General features: G+C 36.3%; 1 protein-coding gene and 1 long non-coding RNA gene across 2 annotated transcripts in view; both read left to right on the top strand.

Moving 5' to 3' along the window:
- XKR6 (XK related 6) overlaps window positions 1–20,400 on the top strand; it is a 330,466-nt gene that overhangs the window by 23,824 nt on the left and 286,242 nt on the right. The gene's annotated exons all lie outside the window — the stretch shown is intronic.
- Window positions 2,757–7,833, top strand: LOC119516342. The gene is made up of 4 exons (XR_005213279.1): window positions 2,757–3,411; window positions 5,221–5,368; window positions 6,740–6,792; window positions 7,719–7,833. It is a non-coding gene; the product is annotated as an uncharacterized LOC119516342 (long non-coding RNA).

The following is a 20,400-nucleotide window of genomic DNA, read 5'->3' as shown; positions in this document are numbered from 1 at the left end:
AAAAGAAAAGAAAAGGAAAAAACCTACCCTCCTTTCTGCGTTTTCCCTGGCTACGGTAAATCAAATCCATCTTGTTTGGGCGCAGGCCTGGGTATATGGAAAACACTCCAAACAGTGAAGATTAGCCACTGTGATAATCACATGACTTCCATGAGAAGTTGTTGTTGAGAAACTGTTGGTCTTTTTTAAACCTGTGAGTTAATTTCTTTATGACAGGACTAATCTGAAAAATATGGAGGGACGAAAACCCTGAAGATGGCTAAACTGACCTACAGCATGTGCCTTCATGACTTACTGGCATTTAACTCTTAATCTCTAGTAATTAGTGAAACAGTATGTCCTGGATAGATTTTTTTTTTTCTTATGAATTAGCTTTGTGTGTATGTGCTTAATTACAGCACCAGCAAAATTCTTAATGGCAATATTTGTTCTGAGGTGCTTCATTTACAGTTGGATTCTGTGGTTGGCCAGACTCTAGAAAATCCATTCTTAAGATGTTCTGTTCCCTACATGATCAGGCTTGTGACATTTATCATAATGTACATTTTAGAAACTCAAAAATAATATATGTAAAGAGGACAAAATATCTTCTGAGTTTTCCCCCATAATTCCTTTTTTTATGCTATTTTTTTTTTACTGAAATATATTCGCACACTATATAGTCCATCCGAAGTATATAATCATTGGCTCACAGTGTCATAATATAGTTGTCATTTATTGCCACAGTCAATTTAGAACATTTTCATTACGCCAAAATAAAGGAAAAAATAAAAATGAACACCCAAAACATTGCATACCCCCTGTCCACCCCTATTATTTATATATATTTTTGTCTTTATTTTCTTACTCATCTGCCCATACACTGGATAAAGGGAGTGTCGGTCACAAGGTTTTCACAATCACTTGGTCACATGATAAAAGCTGTATATTTATATAGTCGTCATCAAGAATCAGGTCTACTGGATTACAGTTCAACAGATTCAGGTATTTTCTTCTAGCTATTCTAATACACTAGAAACTAAAAAGGAATATCTATATACTGCATAAGATTACCTTCTAGAATGACTTCTTGACTCTATTTGAAATCTCCTTGCCACTGAAACTTTGTTTTATTTCTTTTCCTCTTTTTGGTTAAGAAGGCATTCTCAATCCCATGATACCAGGGTCAGGTTCATCCCTGGGAATCATGTCCCTTGTTGTCAGGGAGACTTACATCCCTGGGAGTTGTGTTCCAGGTTAGGGGGAAGGCTAGTGAGTTTATTTGCAGAGTTGACTGAGAGAGGCAGGCCACATCTGAACATCAAAAGAGGTTTTCTGGGGGTGCCTCTTACGCATAATTGTAAGTAGGCTTAGCTTCTCTTTTGCAGGGATAAGTTTCATAAGGGCAAGCCCCAAGATTGAAGACTTGACTTATTATTGGGAGTGCCTAATGCTTGCAAGAATAGCAGGAATTCCCCAGGTGGGGAAGTTTAATATTTCCACATTTCCCCCTGGCCCCTCAAGGGGACTTTGCAAATACTTTTTTATTTTCTGCCCAAAATAATCTGGGATGTATCAGGGTATTAAGTTAACCTGTACAGAATAACAAGATCTCATTCCCTATTCTAGGTTCCATGTAATTATGTTGTTTAAATAAACTGACCATACTAGTTAAATTAGATAGTGTGCTACAGAGAATATAAATTTTGTACAAATAAGCATCTCTTAAATAACAGTCAAAACTCAGGAATAGTTGTGGCTGCAGTAAGAATTTAGGAACCTTTACAGTAAGCCTTTTTGAACATTCTGTACTTTTGTATCATCGATTGCCCAGTCTCTGCCCACATTCTATCCCCTGATAACCTGTGCTCTCTAATTCATTTCTCAGCATTTGCTCATTGTAGTTTATATTAGTGAGGCCTTACAATATTTGTCCTTTCATTTCTGGCTTATTTCACTCAACATAATGTCCTCAAGGTTCATTCACCTAGTTGCATGCCTCACAATTTCATTCCTTCTTGCAAATGCTCAATACTCTTTTGTATGTGTACACCACAATTTGCCCTTTTGCTCACCCATAGATGTACCCTTAGGCCACCTACATCCATTGCAAATTGTGAATGCTGCCACCATAAACACCTCCCCATAATTTCTTAACCAGTAGGATTCAAAATTCAGGGTTACTAATCTAAATCCTTAAATTGGAGTAGCTGTTGTGAAGGATAATGGACTAGAATATCATTTTTTGTTAGGGTAGCAAAGGTTAACTTAATGTTCCTATGTGAATTATTCACATCTAAGACTATTCGCAAACATTGCGGAGACTTAAGAAAACAAACAGGAGTTTTGAGGATGTACTATTAGCATAGATGCTGATGTTTTTCTCCCACCAAAAGATTTTGCTTCAGCACTTGAGATGTGGGTCACAGTGTCAAGGGGCAGCAATATTTTAATAACTTTACTGAGATATAATTCACATACCAAAAAATTTGACTGACTTAAAGTATATGTATCAGTGTTTTTAGTATATTCATAGAATTATGCAACCATCACCACAATCTAAATTTAGAACATTTCCATCACCCCATTGAAGTAACAACCCTGTTCTCTCCTTTCCCCAGCCCCTCTATCTCTTTTTACAGATCTGCCTATTCTGGACATTTCATATAAATAGAATCATGAATATGTGATCTTTTGTGACTTGTTTCTTTGGCTTTCTCATAATGTTTTAGGGTTCTTCCATGTTGTAGCATGTGTCAATACTTCATTCTTTTCTATTACCAAATAATATTCCATTGTATGTATATGCTATATTTTGTTTATCAGTTTATCAGTTGGTAGATACTTGGGGTGTTTCCCCTATTTAGCTGTTTTTGAATAATGCTGCTAACATTCATGTACAAGTTTTTGAGTAGACACATGTTTTCATTTCTCTTTGGTATGTACCTAGGAGTGGACTTGCTGAGTCCTATGATAATTCTATTTTTAATATTTGAGGAACTATACAGGGCAGCAATTTAGCCCTGTAATTTATCCTTTGTTCAGTACAAGACATTGTCTAGTAACCAGCAGCTTGTTTAAGTTACCTGAAAAGCTGCCCTGAGGTACTAGTAACTGACTCAGATCTAACATCACCTCCAACTAGAAGTTGCAGACTTAATTTTAATTTCAAGAAATGAAATTTTCATTTATAAGAGAAACTTTGTCACATACATCTGTGCAACAAAGACTCTTTCTCTTGCAACAGTTCATCTCAAAAAACACAAAAAATTTCATTCTGCTGCCTTTACAGATTTTGCAGATAAGAGATGCCCCATTGCTTGGCAGACTGGTGGATTGAATTGTGTACCCCTCTTTGGACGGTCTTGGCCTGCAGTCTGGTGGGTGTGGATCCTTTGTAAATAAGATCTCCTCAAGATGTTCTTCAGTTAGGTATGGTCCAGTCAAATCAGGTTGGGCTTTAATCCAGATTGCTGGAGTCCTTTATGAGCAGCATGAAACTTAGAGGGAGCGAGAAGCCAGGGAACAGATGAGGGAAGATAACGGAACCCAGAGGAGAAAGAAGACATTGCCATGTAGCATTTGATGGAAGAGCCAAGGAACCGCAAAGATTGCCAGCTAAACAGAAGAGAAACCGAGCCTGGGCGGAAGCAAGCCTTCTAGCTTCTAAAACCATGAGCCAGTACATTTCTGTCGTTAAGCCAATACATTATATGGTATTCATTTCAGTAGCTCCAAAACTAAAACACAGACCCTGTTTCTATAGCTCTCTGGTAATCACTATGTTTTCTTTTACTGTATTTCTAGTGTAGTCTTTGAACAATAGTGTTAGTACTTAAGGTTTCTTTTTTCTATTAAGTATTAGATTAAGAAAAAAGGTTTGGTGTGTGTGAATTTTATGAAGCATCTAAAGGCTAAGGTTTTTTGTTTCTTTTTCTCTCTGTGAAAAGAAATTTCTGAAACCATCCAAGGCAATGGTAAATATGATTTGATTTATATACAGCTTTTTAGTTATGCATTTACTGTTAGAACTTAAGTACAGCTGTAGTGGTCTTTTATCTATTTGGTGGACAGTATGCATTTATAATCAGTTCACAAATGTGGAAAGTTGGAATCATTTGGCAGAACGTTTAAACAGTGACCACTGCAATGCGGCTTTTTAAAAAACTTACACTCTTTTTGTGTAATATGAGATCATATAAGATAGAGTATATATAGGAGAAAATAAATTCTAGCAGTTATCCATGAGCTGGAAATGACCATTTGGATAAGGGTTTGAGGCCTTGCAATGCAAGAATGTATAGTGTCTTTCTGATGTTTTTTGGCTGCTTTTGCTCGTGATGAATCATTTTGATACTATGTTGGGTATCACTTTTAATTTTTCAGAAATGTGACCCAAGAGTTTATACATTGCATTTATCTTGAAGACTAAACTGGAAAAAATGTTGATAATAAATTATGGCTTGTACTAATTGAGTCTGAGGATGCTGTTACCCAAGACTGCACGCTGTCTTCCCAGCTGTCTCTCATTGCTCCCCTCCCTTGTTTGTCCAGGTGTAGACTATAAACATAATTTTGTTAAAATTCTCCACGGAAGCATGGAAGTTAGTGGACTTATGTTTCTCTGCTTAAAATAGTTATAACCAAGGGAAAGGTTGGGTTACTTAGTATTGGCATGTTGCTTCAAGAAATTTTCTTGGATTCAAGGCATATCCAATATATGGTAACTTTTGGAAAGTGTAGCTCTTTGCTGTACTTAAACACATCTTATTTGAACTTCCCATTAGTGAGGTGAGGTGGGAAGTTAAGCAGGTGGTGATAACCTTTGTTTTACAGATTATTAACAAAGCTTCAGTGTCATTGTTACTTAAATAAATAGTGGTATTGGTATAGGAACCAGGTTTCGGGTGTCCAAGGCTAGTGTTCTTTCTAATATTTCATATCTCACAAATAGGTATTGAGCAATAGTTGATTACGTGGTTAGAGAAGAGCAGTGTGTTTAGAGGTTAGTGGATAGAAAAGAAAAGGGAGACTCTACAAAGTAAAGATCCTTATTAAGCTGGCATGTATTTTGTGTGTGGGAATTTACTTATTATATTTAGGCCATATTCCTTTATACTTTTATGCTTGGTTCTTTTAAAAGTTAAAAAAGCCATATACCTGCTAAAACAGTGACTTACAACAAGAACTCTTGGATTTTCATTTTATTTTATTTATTTTTTTTCCTTTGTTTTCTTTCAGACCTTTCATTTCCCATTCAATGGGAATCCATAAGGGAGACGATTTAGAGTACCATAAATGAAGGGGCAGTAAAAATAAGGGGAAATGGCTAAAGACAGCCTGAATAATGACTGGGAAAAGAGCCTGAACACCAGGCATTGGAGAAAAGGTAAAAGTATAGCGAGTACCTTCAGTAATTGACCTTATTCGTAGCATTGCTGCTATGACACACAATTGGGGAGTTTGATATTTTAAAGGATCAGAGAACTGTTGGCTCTGCTTGAGTTACTTTAAACCTCACTACTCTACCTGAATTGAAGTAGAATTCTGTGGGATGATTGACTTTCTGCCATGAATAGTCAGACTCAGTAGGGATTCAAGCAGGAACCAGTGCTGACCCTACTCTTTCCCCACTATAGACAGGGGAGATTATGCTGGTAGTAACCAAGTATGACAATGACGACTCCAAAAAATTTTATTTTAACATTACCGTTCAGAAGCAAGTGTTTTTGTAATTTATGAAGATAGCTGGGTCAAGGAATGGTTTTCTTTTTGATGTCAGTTCATGTTTTTGTTGTGCATCCCTTTTTCATTGAGGGTTGTGGCAGGAACAGCAAGAAGATTTAAAATGAAGTGACATTTAAACCCTTCATTTAGCTCTGTTATCTTGGACAAGTTACTGAACTCTCTCTGCCTCAGTAAAATTGGGTAACAATACTAAATCTATAATAGTAGTACTAGTGATAATAGTATTGTATTTGAGTCTTCCTCTTGGCCCCACATGCATATTGTAGGATGGTGGGAGTAGCAGCCTACAGTCTGGGAATAATCAAGGATATAATTTCAGCCCTCACTATGACAGAGAACTTACTATTTAGAAAGAGTCCCACTTTAAATGTTTGTAGCCACATTTGAATTCTCTATCACAAGTCTCTGTTGCAATCCTGAGCACCCATTAGCTCCAGAGGGAAGCTATATTCACAGGAGAGAGAGGTAATATATGGAAGGGATAAAAAACATTGCTTTCAGTTAATAACTAGCTTACTAGTAACTAATTGCTAGTGAGAACAAATTTTATAAATGTGTGTATGTGTGTGTTTTATTCACTTACGCACATGCATATACACACACACACACACACACATTACCATACAGAAGGCAAATGGATTTATATTTGAATTTGATATTTGACTATTTGAAGTACTTTATTTCTTGTTCCTTTATCACTTTTCTTTGTCGCTCAGCAACCATGCCCTCAGTCTGAAGATAACAAGAGCACTTTGATATCCAAAGCTGACTAAACTATGGGGCACCTTTTATCTTAAATATCCAAGGATGCCTTTTGAGTTTCAAAGATTAAAACACAACTAGAGTATTTTGTGTTGTCAAGTAGTCTAAAGAAGTACAGTTGTTAGTTTTGAAAGTAGAAATGTTATTTTTCCATGGTTAGTATCAACATTTTAGAATGTTAAATTTGCTGCCTTGTGAACAAATAAATTTATATTGTGCTTTAACATTTTAAAAATTATTCTTTGTTCAGATGTACAGAATGGTTAACAGAGCACTGTAGACAAGACATTTCCAAAAACTTAGGTATGCATATCTTTTCTGTAAACATCTTAAAATCAAGAATGTATGTTGTTAGAGAAACTTTTTCCATTATTCATGGATCTTGCTTTAATATGATTTTTCTTAATGTTTATTTTACTTTATTTTGTTATTTTCTTTGAGTGGGGCATCTGGTTTCTGGTTATTTTAATAAGAATAAAAGCATTCCTGGGGGAAAAAAAACTAAATCTACCTCATGGGTAGATTAAATTAGTTTATGTATCTAACATGCTTAGAATAGTGCCTAGCACAAAGTAAATGCTGTATCAGTGTTGTTGCTATTTGAACTGAAGAAATAACAGACCATGCTAAAAGCAAAATGGGTATGTATTCTAACCACCTGAATAAGTGCTTCTAACAAATTCAGTATGTGTTTTGTAACTCACTATTAGTTTTTAAATTTTTGCCTTTAAATTTTATTTTGGCACTTAATTTTACCATGGATATCTCACCTCCAGCAGATGCAGGGAAATAGGTAATTTGTGACTAAGGAAAGACATGTATAAGCAAATTTGGGTGGTTTCATGAGCCTTTTATTTTAGGTCAGAACCTGAAAAATGATAGTGATGACAAAAGAAACAATGTTTTTTATGTGCCAGCCAGTTTTCCAGTAATTTTTGAATTGAGTGCCTATGGGAATATACTTGGTAATTCATCATCCTGGGTAATACAAGCTGTGAAATGATTATACTGTATGCAAAACTTATTTTTAAGACCTCACATTTGAAAGAATGGTCATTATTAGGACTGACCCTCACAGAGTGTAGATTAGTGTTTTCTAATAATTTTTATTATTAAATCTGTTGATTTATGATATTTTAAATGACCCTGATTTTATTAGAAAATAATTTTAGGTTATGATTACCTGTTTTGGGTGTGATATATTCTGTTTTCCCTGTTTTCACGTACAGAGGAAACAAATTGGATAAAATAACCTGTTTCTCGTTAAAGAAAAGATTTTTTCTGTTTTCCCAAAGTGATAATTTTGGAGGCCCATGGTCCAGAAAGATTAGATGGTCTGAGAATGAGGTAAGTGGGGAATATATAAAAATATCTGTGAGGTCTTAAAATGTGTATACTGTGTAGTTTTTCTGAGATTTTGTCATTGGTTGTGTTATCACTCTGTTAGTGGATAATGATTTAAAGGGCTAATGAAAACATTGTGCTTCATTACAGAGTTCTTTTTCTGGCTCCCAAATATCAGCCAGACAGACCATCTTGAAACTTTTAGATTCAAAAAGTCAAAAGTCAGACTGCTTTATTTAAGCCAAATAATGTGAAGTTCCTCTTGGATAATTTATGGGGAAAAATGTATTCTATAATTTTTCACCTTCACATTGTCAGTATAAAACCATTATCAAATTCCAGTTTAACTCTCTTTAAATGAATTTGGAAATAAACCTACCTACTATCAGCTTTTAATAAAAAAAAATTGATTTTTTTTTTCTTCACAATTGATCAGGACCATTCTAAGTTGTGACCTTGGTGAATCTTGAATCACCCTTAGGAGAATTAAGTTCATAAAGCTTCAGTGAATTAGGGGTTTCCTGGTGTAGCTTTTTTGGATTAAGAGAAAGGAAAGGAGACTTCTTGGCCTTACTATATGGTAGGTGTATATATTTTCATTTAATTTAACACAGCAATACCTGCTTCTTCCTTCCCTCGCCTCCACTTTCTATACCCTTAACTCTCAGATTATAGTTTCTCTGCTCATTTCTTTTAAAGATTCCAGAGGTTTTCTATTTTAGCTTCCCTTTACAATTAGGTGAGTCCTTGTCTCTGAGAATAAAAAGAGAGTTTTTTCATTTTGAACATATCACTTTTAATTTCTCTTGGTCACTATTTATATATAAAATATGTTGGAGTTGAATTTCTTTTCAGATATGATATTCTGTGAAGTAGGATGAGATCAGTTCTTCAGTGGACTTTCATCTTGTTTTCTTTTTATTTTTCTTAACTCCATGTATTTGCTGTAGCCTGGATAATTAAGTACAGTTCCTTTTTACAAAGATAGGCTAACCCTTTATTCTTCAGTTCCCTTCTTTGTTAGTAAGCCAACCAGAATTTTGAGTTGCAGGCAAATTGATGACGTAGCCTAGTAAATATTTTACAAATATATAAATATATTAAATTTTAAAGTACCTTGTTTACAAGGAACTGTGGTAGCTTCTAAAGTGATTGACACATCATTAAGATTAATTAAGGGCTTAAAATGCTCCCAACATTATAAAGAACTGTAAAGGGCCACTGAAAGTGTTTCCGTTATAATTGGAAAGATAAGAGCATTTGCAAGAAAGAACAATCAGGTGGTAATCTTGCTTTCCTGAGTAAATGAAATCCCACTTAAAAAGATGATATGTGCATTATGGTGGTTGTTGGCAGTTACAGGGAAAAGAAGGTAGTTCGGTTGTGCTTTGCAGGATCTGCAATTTTGGGTGCTCAAAAAGGTGAGTGACATTCCAGATTTTAGGGACATCATAAACATCGGTATGAGGCAAGAATCAGGCTGGGGGTGGGGAATAGAGTGTGAAGGTGTAGGGAATGGGTAGCTCTGGCATGTGGACACTGTGTATATTCCTTAAGGAGAGGAAGATACGTCAAGGTGGGTAGTGGTGGTGGAAAGATAACTTTAAATCCCAGCCGGATGAATTCAGACTGCATGTAGGTTAGGTAAATATTTGGAAGTCTTTGTAGCTGTTGAATTCTACCCCATATCCTTGATTTCTTAATCTAATTTTTCTTGGGTACTATGCCTAGATCAAGTCCTGTTGGAAGTTCTTGATTTGATTGAATGTTTAATGATTCTTCTTACCTTTGTTATAATCTAATCTGGTCATAATATCTTAGAATCTTGATAGATTCACACACATTGATAGAGTGTGTTCCTTAGGTTGAAATCTGCCTTCCCTAGCTTTATCTGGAATTATAAAAAGTCTAAGCTTTTTTCAGTATTCTAACCCTTCGACTATTTAAGGACAGTTATTATGCCACCTGCTAAACTTTATTTTCTCAGTCAAAATAATTCAGTTTTTTCTTATTTATATTTCAAGATTCCTCACCACTATGCTTGCCCATCTCTTATGTATTGAGTTTTAGTGAATACCCAGAATTGACCTTAGTGTCTCCTTAAAAAATCAATTATGTTTTTAGCAGCATGCAACAGAAAATCCCTTCTCATCTGACTTAAACAATAAGGAATTTCCTTTTTTAGGTTTAAGGTGCACATTTTCTTCATTTTAAACATCATTGAAACTGAGGCATGTTGTCCATTTAAGTAAATGGCATGTCATTTACTACATGTTAGTTGATAGCATTCCCCTCCCTTCACAAGTCTTAAAATAATGATACATATTATCATTGATAAATCTTTTGTTTGATGAAATATGTTGCTATCTCAAATATCAGAAAATCTATAGGTAGGGTGGATCCATGGTTGCTTATTTCATTGGTTTGATTACATCAAGACCCAGTTTGGTATGTGTGCCTTTGGGCTGGCCCTCACATGGTGCCAGGATAGTTGCATCATCTCTAAGTATCAAATCATCAAACAGCAAATCTAAAGACTATAAGAGAGAAAGATACCTTCTGTTCCAGTTTGCTAATGCTGCCATTTGCAAAATACCAGAAAATGGATTGGCTTTTATGAAGGGGGTTTATTTGGTTACAAAGTTACAGTCTTAAGGCCATAAAGTGTCCAAGGTAAGGCATCAATAGGGTACCTTCACTGAAGGATGGCCGATGGCGTCTGAAAACCTCCGTTATTTCAGAAGGCACATGGCTGGCGTTTGCTTGCTTCCAAGTTGTGTTTCAAAATAGCATTCTCCAAAATGTCTGCATCAGCTTTCAACCACAGTCTTCAAAATGTCTCTGTAAGCTGCAGCTCCTTTTCAAGATGTCACTCTCAGTTGCTCTGCATCTGGGCCTGTGTGGCTCTTTTTAAAGTACTCCAGTGATCCAATAAAGACCCACCCTGAATGGGTGGGGTAACATCTCCAAGGAAATAACCCAATGAAGGTTCTTGCCCACAGTTGATTGAACCACATCTCCATGGAAACACTGAACCAATAGGTTTCAACCTAATCAACACTAATAAACCTGCCCCCACAAGATTGCATCAAAGATAATGGTGTTTTGGGGGACATAGTACATCCAAACTGGCACACCTTCTTTGTATTCATTTTTAGGAATAAGCAAAATTTCCAGAAGTTGCTCCCCAATTCCCCCATTGATCAGTTGTCACTGCTTACTCCTAAACCAGTCACTAACAAGGGAAATGGACTTATCACTGTTAGCTTATATCAGTGATTCTCAAACTTTCCTGTACCAGAATGACCCAAAAGAGCTCATTAATACAGATTGTTGGGCCTCGCCCCCAGATTTTCTGATTTAGTAGTGTTGGAATGGGGACTGAGAATTTTGCATTTCTTACAGGTTTCTGGGTGATGGCTGGTTCTGTGGTCCATGAAACAGAAATGGGCTCAGCCCCCCTTAAAGCGCATGGCCAATTGATAACCAAACAAAATCAAGATCTTGTTGGCAAGAAGTGTGATAAGGGTGTGTTCTGGTTTGCTAAAGCTGCTGTTATTCAAAATACCAAAAGTGGATTGGCTTTTATAATGGGGGTTTTTTGGTTACAAATTTACAGTCCTAAGGCTATAAAAGTGTCCAAACTAAGGCATCAAGAGGATACTTTCACTGGAGAAAGGCCAGTGGTTTCTGGAACACCTCTGTCAGCTGGAAAGGCACGTGGCTGGTGTCTGCCAGTCTTTTGCTCCTGGGTTCTGTTAGGCAAAACTCCCACCCCCAAAACATACACAGTACACCCATAGAAGCTGTCCCACAACAGACATGACTGTTTACATAAAACCCACTCTTAGCTGACATAACAGTCTGAGCAAGGACAAAAACAAAAATTTTCCATAACGTAATAACCTGCCTGATGTCAACTCCTTACCTTACCCTAACGTCGACTCCTTATCTTACCCTGATGTCAACTCCTTACCCTACCCTGAGCAAACTAATCCCCTGACTCAACTCCTTACTTCTCTATCTTACCTACCAACAGTTATTCCCCAAACCCCCTCCCAAAAAGCTATAGAACTGTACTCCCACCTTTGTTCGGGGCTATTGTCACTCTTGGGCTTCAACCCACATGCACATGGCTATAATAAAACTTTCTCCATTTGAGCTTTGATCTCTTCTCTTCCTGGTCAAAAAACCTAACAGGTTCTGGTTTCAAAATGGCTTTCTCTAAAATGTCTCTGGGCTTCTGTCTCTCTTAGTTTCTCTCTCAGCTCTTTGTGCATCCTTGCTTGTTCTCCCAGGGCGTTTCTCTCTAAGCATCTGGGGGTCCTCTCTCAGCTTCTCTGGGACAAACTCTAGGCTTCTTCTCTTAGCTTAGTATCTCCAAATCTCCTTCTGTCTGCATCTCCCAGGGTCTCCAAGCATCTGGGTCTCTGTGGGCTCTTGGCTCTGTTAATGTTATAGGAATGCTCAGGAATGATTATGGCTTGCAAACTTTCTTGGGTGTGGTAAGATCATGTTGGAAGCAGTGTAATTATTTTAGGTTATTTGATTTTCTTATTCCTTTGTTTTGTTAGGGTTTGTTAATTTTCTTGGGGTATGGTAGGGATGTGTTGGAAGCAATACAATTATAGTAGGTTGTCTGTTTTTCTTATTCCTTTGTTTTGTTTTGTTTGAACTTTTAAAAAAATTTTTTTGATAAAGTAAAAAAAGCTATTGCATTAAAAAATTAGCTTTATTGTAGTAATTTTATGTTATTTGGTTTTTCTTACACCTTTGTTTGATTATGGTTTGTTAATTTTTTTGGAGTATGGTAGGAACATGTTGGAAGCAATGTAGTTATTTTAGATTATTTGTTTTTCTTATTCTTTTGGATATGGTTTATTAGTTTTTTGGGGGTATGGTAGGAACATGTTGGAAGCAAAGTAGTTATTTTAGGTTGTTTTTCTTAATCCTTTGTTTTGTTTGAAATGTGTTTTTTTGTTGTTTCTTTTAATTTTTCGATAAAGTAAGTTAAAAAATTAAAAAAAAAAAAAAGGACTCCAGTGATCTCATTTAGACCCACATTGAATGCTTGGGGTCACACCTCCAGGGAAATAATCTAATCAAAAAGGTCTCACCTACGGTTGGGTGGGTCACATCTACATGGAAGCAACCCAATCAGAAGATCCCACTCATAATAAGTCTATACCTACAAGATTGGATTAAAGAACACAGTCTTCCCCGGGGTACGTAACAGTTTCAAACCAGCAGAGGGGGGCCAATAGGTAGGCACATGTCCATTTCTGTCGCACTGTAGGTCAGTATTTCTCATAGGTGTTGTAACACATTGAAGTATGGTTGTTACTGGTAGGTAGTACAAAATAGAGTAGTAGTGGTAACTTATTTAAGTTTTGAGTATGATTGACTTAAATCATATGGAACAGATTTGATTCAAGATGATCTTTTTTACTCTGAGATGCTTTCATGAGGAGAGAAAAACATGGATAATGTGGGTGTTCAATAAGGATACAGAGAATTGGGTACACCTTTGGTAAAATGTAGGGCCTAGTAATAATAGCTAATGTGTACTAACTCATTTAAACATCAAAATGAATCCATGAGATATAGGTGCTGTTAATATCCACATTTCACAAAGGAGGAAGCTAAGGCCCAAAAAGGTTAAATAATTTGCCTTAGTAAATATAGCTCATAAATGGTAGAGTTGGGGTTTCAAAACCATGGAGTTTAACGTTATAACACATGCTTTTAACCATATGTTTTATTGAATACCATCTGTCATATGTCCTGGGTTACAGGAAGAAGGCTGAGATTAGTGGTGGGATAGATCTTTCTGGTAATAGAACTTCCTTCCCTCTTCCCCTCCTTTCCCGGTCTTTTTTTACTGCTGCATAATATTTCTGACTTACTCGTTGAGCTTACAGCTGATAATGCCCTAAGGTCTTTTACAGAAACTGTATTAAGCTAGTTCATCTTTATGTATATTTGTGCAGTTGATACATATGAACATAGATCTAGAACTTAAAACATTGTTAGCTAGGTCTGTCAACTATTTTCCATGTATTCATTTATAAGCCCAACTTCCTTGTCTTTATTCACATACTGGAAGGAAGGAAGTACAATTGTATAAATCAAATTCAGGGCAGAGGCCCATGGTTTCATACTTAGATTTTTTTGTTGAAGTTATGGTGTTGAGACTAATTTTCTCCATAATGAGGCCCTGTGTTGGTCAGTATTATAGCAACAAATCACAGATGAAAAGAGTTTGGTAGTTCCAGAATTGTTGGGAAACCTAAAGAAAATCTAGACTGAGCTTCTAGATGCAACACCCAAGAGCAGACTGAAAAACTGGGTTGCCTCATTTCTTGCCATGCTCTATTTAGCACTTTAAATTGTAGCCATACTGAACAACTTGTCATGTTCTTACTTCCAGGTCTTTGTGTATGCTTCTCCCTTTGCCTGGTATATACTCAGTTCTCCTCTTTACCTGGCCAGTGCTTCTCATCCCTTTGGTCTCATTCTAAATTACACTTTTAATTTTTTGCTGATCCTTCCATCTTTTTTTTTTTTTTTTCAATTTTATTGAGATATATTTACACACTGTATCTTCCATCCAAAGTATATAATCAGTGGCTCACAGTATCATATAGTTGTACATTCATCACCACATTCAGTTTTAAAACATTTTCATTACTTAAAATTAAGAAAAAAAAAAAAAAACTCATACTCCCTTACCCCCCGATTATTTATATATATGTTTGTCTTTATTTTCTTACTAATTAGCCTTGCTCTTTCAAACATCCTCACACTCAGCTTTGTTCATTATACTTACAATATTGCGCTACCATCAGATGGTATTGTGCTATCCATTAATGAATCTTTACAGTAAATCCTGTTGAACATTCTGTACTCCTTCAGCATCAAATGTCAAATCTCTGCCATCTTTCTACCTCCTGATAACCTGTGTTCTCGACTTTAACTCATAGAGTTTGCTCATTATAGTTAGTTCATATTAGTGAGATCATACAGTATTTGTCCTTTTGTTTCTGGTTAATTTGACTTAACATTATGTCCTCAGAGTTCATTCACGCTGTTGCATACATCATAACTTTATTCTGTCTTATAGCTGTGCAATATTGCATTATATGTATATATCAAAGTTTGTTTATCCACTCCTTCATTGATGGACATTTAGGCTGTTTCCATCTTTTGGCAATCGTGAATAATGCCGCTGTAAACATTGGTGTGCAAATGTTCATGTCCTAACCTTCAGTTCCTCTGAATATATACCTAGTAATAGGATTGCTGGATCATACTTAGCTTGCCAAGGAACCGCCAAACTGCCTTCCAGAGTAGTTGCACCCACAGTAAATAAGTGTACCTCTTTCTCCACATCTTCTCCAACACTTGCAGGTTTCTGTTTTTTTGATAATGGCCATTGTAATAGGTGTGAGATGATATCTCATTGTGGTTTTGATTTGCATTTCCCCAAAAGCTAGTGAAGATGAGCGTCTTTTCATATATTTTTTAACTATTTGTATTTCCTCTTTGGAAAAGTGTCTGTCCATGTCTTTTGCCTGTTTTTTAATTTGGTTGCTAGTCTTTTTGTTGTTGAGTTGTAGGATATTAAACCTTTATTTGATGTGTCCTTTCCAAATATTGTCTCCGATTGTGTAGGCTACCTTTTTACTTTCCTGACAAAGTCCTTTGATGTTCAAAAGTATTCAATTTTGAGATCGCATTTATGTATTTCTTTTTTTATTGCTTGCACTTTAGATGTAAGGTCTAAGAAACCACCTCCTATTACAAGATCTTTAAGATAGTTCCCTACATTTTCTTCTAAAAGTTTTCTGATCTTAGCTCTAATATTAGGTCTCTGATCCATTTTTATGCAATTTTATTGAGATGATAATCACATAATGTACAGTCATTCAAAGTGTACAATCACTTGTTCACAGTATCGTCATATAGTTGTGCTTTGATCACCACAATCAACTTTGAACATTTTCATTACTCCAAAAAATACAATTAAAATTAAAATAAGAAGAACATCTAAAACATCTCATTCCCCTCCTCCCCCATTGTTCATTTACTTTTTTTAAATACAGTTTGAGTTGTTTATATTCACACACCCTACTGTCATCCACAGTGTACAATCAGCTGTTCACAGCACCACCATACAGTTGTGCGTTCATCACGAGAATCAATTTTTGAATTTTCCTTACTCCAAAATAAAAATAAAAGCAAAAAAGAACACCTAAATCTTTCCATCCCCTCCATGCCACCCTATTCTTCATCTAATTTTTGCCTCCTTTTTTCGACTCATCTGTCCATATACTGGATAAAGGGAGTGCGAACCACAAGGTTTTCACACTCATGCTGTGCAAGCTACGTAGTTAAACCATCGTCTTCAGGAATCACGGTCACTGCGTTGCAGTTCAGTGGCTTCAGGTATTTCCCTCTGGCCATTCCAACACACTAAAAACTAAAAAGTTATCTATATAGCCCATAAGAATACCCTCCAGAGTGACCTTTCAACTCCGTTTGAAATCTCTCAGCCACTGGAACCTTATTTTGTTTCATCTCTCTTCCCCCTTTTGGTCAAGAAGATCCCCTCAATCACACAGTGTTGGGTCCAGGCTCAACTCCAGGAGTCATTTCCCGTGTTGCCGGGGGATTTACACCCCTGGGTGTCATGTCCCATGTGGTCGGGAGGGGTTAGTGAGTTTACGTGCAGAGTGGGCTTAGAGAGAGAGGGGGCCACATCTGAGCAATAAAGAGGCTCTCTAGGGGGGACTGCTAGGCACAATTTTAAGTGGGCTTAGCCTCTCCCTTGCAGCAACTAGCCTCACAAGGGAAAGTCCCCACATCAAGGCCTTGGCCCACTAAATTGGCAGTCCTCTATGTTTGCGGGAAAATCAGCAATAGCCCAGGTGGGGAAGTCCAACATTTCCGCATTTCTCTCCAGTTCCTTGGGGGGCCCCGCAAATACACCTATACTCTCTGCCCATATCACTCTGGGATGTATCAGGATTTCACCCAGCCTGTACAAACTCACCAAATCCCACTTCCCATTCACTGCTCCCTGAACCTATGGTGTTCAAACAAACTGATCATACAAGTTAAATTATTTGATCCATTTTTTAGTTAATTTTTGTGTAAGGTGTGAGATAAGGGTCTCTTTCATTCTTCTGGATATGGATATCCAGTTCTCCAAGCACCATTTGTTGAAGAGGCTGCTCTGTCCCAGTTGAGTCGACTTGACCACCTTATCAAAGGTCACTTGTCCATAGATGAGAGGGTCTATTTCTGAACACTCAATTTGATTCCGTTGGTCAGTATGCCTATCTCTATGCCGGCACCATGCTGTTTTTTTTTGTTTGTTTGTTTTGTTTTTATCTTCATTTTTTTGAGATATATTCACATACCATGCAGTCATACAAAAGAAATCATACATTTGATTGTTCACAACTGTAGCTTTGTTATATGCTTATAAAGTCTGATAGTGTGAGACATCCCACTTCATTTTTCTTTCTCAAGATATTTTTAGCTATTCAGGACACACTGCCCTTCCAAAAAAGATTGATTATTGTTTTTTCTATTATTACAAAGTAAGTTGTTGGGATTTTAATTGGTATTGCATTGAATCTATAAATCAATTTGGTTAGAATTGATAACTATTTTTAGTCTTCCTATCCGTGAATGTGGTATGGTCTTCCTTGGGATCTTTTAACAATTTTTTATAGTTTTCTCTGTATGAGTCTTTTATGTCCTTGGTTAAATTTATTCCTGAATATTTGACTATTTTCATTGCTGTTGTAAATGGAATTTTTTTCATTATTTCCTCTTCAATTGCTCCTTACTAGTGTATAGAAACACTGCTGACTTCTGTGTGTTTATCTTGTATCCTGCCACTTTGCTGTACTCATTTATTAGCTGTAGTAGCTTTGTTGTAGATTTTTCAGGATTTTCTTCATATAGGATCGTGTCATCTGCAAACGGGAAGTTTTACTTCTTCCTTTACAGTTTGGATGCCTTTTATTTCTTTTTCTTGCCTAATTGCTCTAGCTAGAACTTCCAGCACAATGTTGAATAACATTGGTGACACTGGGCATCCTTGTCTTGTTCCTGATCTTAGAGGGAAAGCTTTCAGTCTTTCCCCATTGAGTATGATGTTAGCTGTGGGTTTTTCATGTATTCCCTTTATCATGTTGAGGAAGTTTCCTTCTATTCCTATCCTTTTACATGTTTTCATCAAGCAGTGATGCTGAATTTTGTTAAATGCCTTTTCTGCATCAATCAATATGATCATGTCATGTGGTTTTCCCCTTTGATTTATTGATGTGGTATATTACATTAATTCATTTTCTTGTGTTGAACCATCCTTGAATACCTGGAGTAAAACTCACTTGGTCATGGTGTATAAATCATTTAATGTATTGCTGGATTCGATTTGCAAGTATTTTGTTGAAGATTTTTGCATCTGTGTTCATTAAAGAGATTGGTCTGTAATTTTACTTTCTTGTATCTTTGGCTTTGGTTGTTAGGGTGACGTTGGCTTTATAGAATGAGTTAGGTAGCTTTCCCTCTGCTTCAGTTTTTTTGAGGTGTTTGAGCAGGATTGGTACTCTAATTCATTTTTGAATGCTTGGTAGAATTCACACATGAAGCCATCTGTTCCTGGATTTTTCTTTTTTGGGAATTTTTTGATGACTGATTCAGTCTCTTTACTTGTGTTTAGTTTGTTGAGGTCTTCTATTTCTTCTTGAGTCAGTGTTGGTTCTTCGTACTTTCCTAGAAGTTGTCCATTTCATCTGAGTTGTCTAGTTTGTTAGCATATAGTTGCTCATAATTCTCTCAATGCTCATAGTATCCTCTCTATTATCTCTTTTATCTCCTTGGGATCAGTTTTTATGTCACCCCTCTCGTTTCTGATTTTATTTATTTGCACCCTCTCTCATTTTTTCTTTGTCAGCCTAGCTAAGAATCCATTGATTTGAATGATTTTCTGAAAGAACCAACTTCTGGTTTTGTTGATTCTTTATTGTTTTCATGTTCTCAATTTCATTTTTTTCTGCTGTAATCTTTATTTTTTTCCTTCTGTTTGCTTTGAGGTTAGCTTGCTGTTCTTTCCCTAGTTCTTGCAGGTGAGCAGTTAAGTCCTCTATTTTTGCTCTTTTTTCTTTGTTAATATAGGCATTTAGAGAGATAAATTTCCCTCTCAGCACTGCCTTTGCTGCACCCCGTAAGTTTTATATGTTGTGTTCTCGTTGTCATTTTCCTTGAGATAGTTATTGATTTCTCTTGTAATTTCTTCCTTGACCCACTGATTCTTTAAGAGTGCTTTGTTTAGCCTCCATATATTTGTGTATTTTCCAGCCTTCCTCCTTTTATTGATTTCCAACCTCATTCCACTTCACTTTCAACCTATTTTTTTTCTTTGTGTCTAAAGTGTATCTCTTGTAGACAGCATATAGATGGGTCCTGTTTTTTTAATTCATTCCTCCAGTCTTTGTCTTTTGATTGGGGAATTTAATCCATTAACATTTAATGTTATTTCTACCATTTTGTCTATTGGATTTTATATGTTGTGTCTTATTTTTTTCCTCTGTTTTTACCCTTGCTGATAATCTTCATTTCTACAATCTTCTCAAAACCTCTCCTCTCTTTTCCTGTCTGCCTGTAGCATTCCCTTTAGAATTTCTTATAAATCCAGTCTCTTATTCACAAAGTCTCTCAGTGTCTGTTGGTCTGAAAATATTTTAAACTCTCCCTCATTTTTGAAGGACAGTTTTGCTGGATATAGAATTCTCAGTTTTACAGTTTTTCTCATTCAGTATCTTAAATATGTCATACCACTGCCTTCTCACCTGCATGATTTTTGCTGTGAAATCTGCATATAGTCTTACCGAGCTTCTCTTGTATATGATGGATTGCTTTTTCTCTTGCTGCTTTCAGAATTCTCTCTTTGTCTTTGACATTTCACAGTCTGATTGGTAAGTGTCTTGGAGTAGGTCTGTTTGGATCTATTCTATTTGGGGTATGCTGCACTTCTTAGATCTGTAATTTTATGTCTTTCATAAGACTTGGGAAATTTTCACTGATTCTTTCCTCCATTATTTTTTCTGCCCCTTTTCCATTCTCTTCTCCGTCTGGGACATCCATAACATGGCTGTTTGTGTGCTTCATGTCATTCAGTTCCCTGAGACCCTGTTCATATTTTTTCATTCTTTTCCCTATCTGTTCTTTTGTCTGTACTATTTCAGATGGTGTGTCCTCTAGTTCACTAATTCATTCTTCTGCCTTTTCAAATCTGCTCTTTCCTGACTCCATTGTGTTTTACGTCTCTTTTATTGTGCTTTTCATTCCTGTAAGTTCTCCCGTTTGTTTTTCAACCTCTCAAATTATTCTCTATGGTCGTCTTTATTTCCTTCATCTCTTTTGCCACATTTTCCTTCAACTTGTTGATTTGATTTAGTAGATTTGTTTGAACATCTTCAGTTATTTCAACTTCTGTATCTCATTTGGAGTGTTAATTTGTTCCTTTGAGCCGTATCTTCATGCTTCCTG

Source organism: Choloepus didactylus, chromosome 20 (assembly GCF_015220235.1).
Source record: "Choloepus didactylus isolate mChoDid1 chromosome 20, mChoDid1.pri, whole genome shotgun sequence".
NCBI lineage: Eukaryota > Metazoa > Chordata > Mammalia > Pilosa > Megalonychidae > Choloepus > Choloepus didactylus.
Note: the sequence above shows the minus strand (reverse complement) of the source record. Positions and strands in the feature narration are given on the sequence as shown.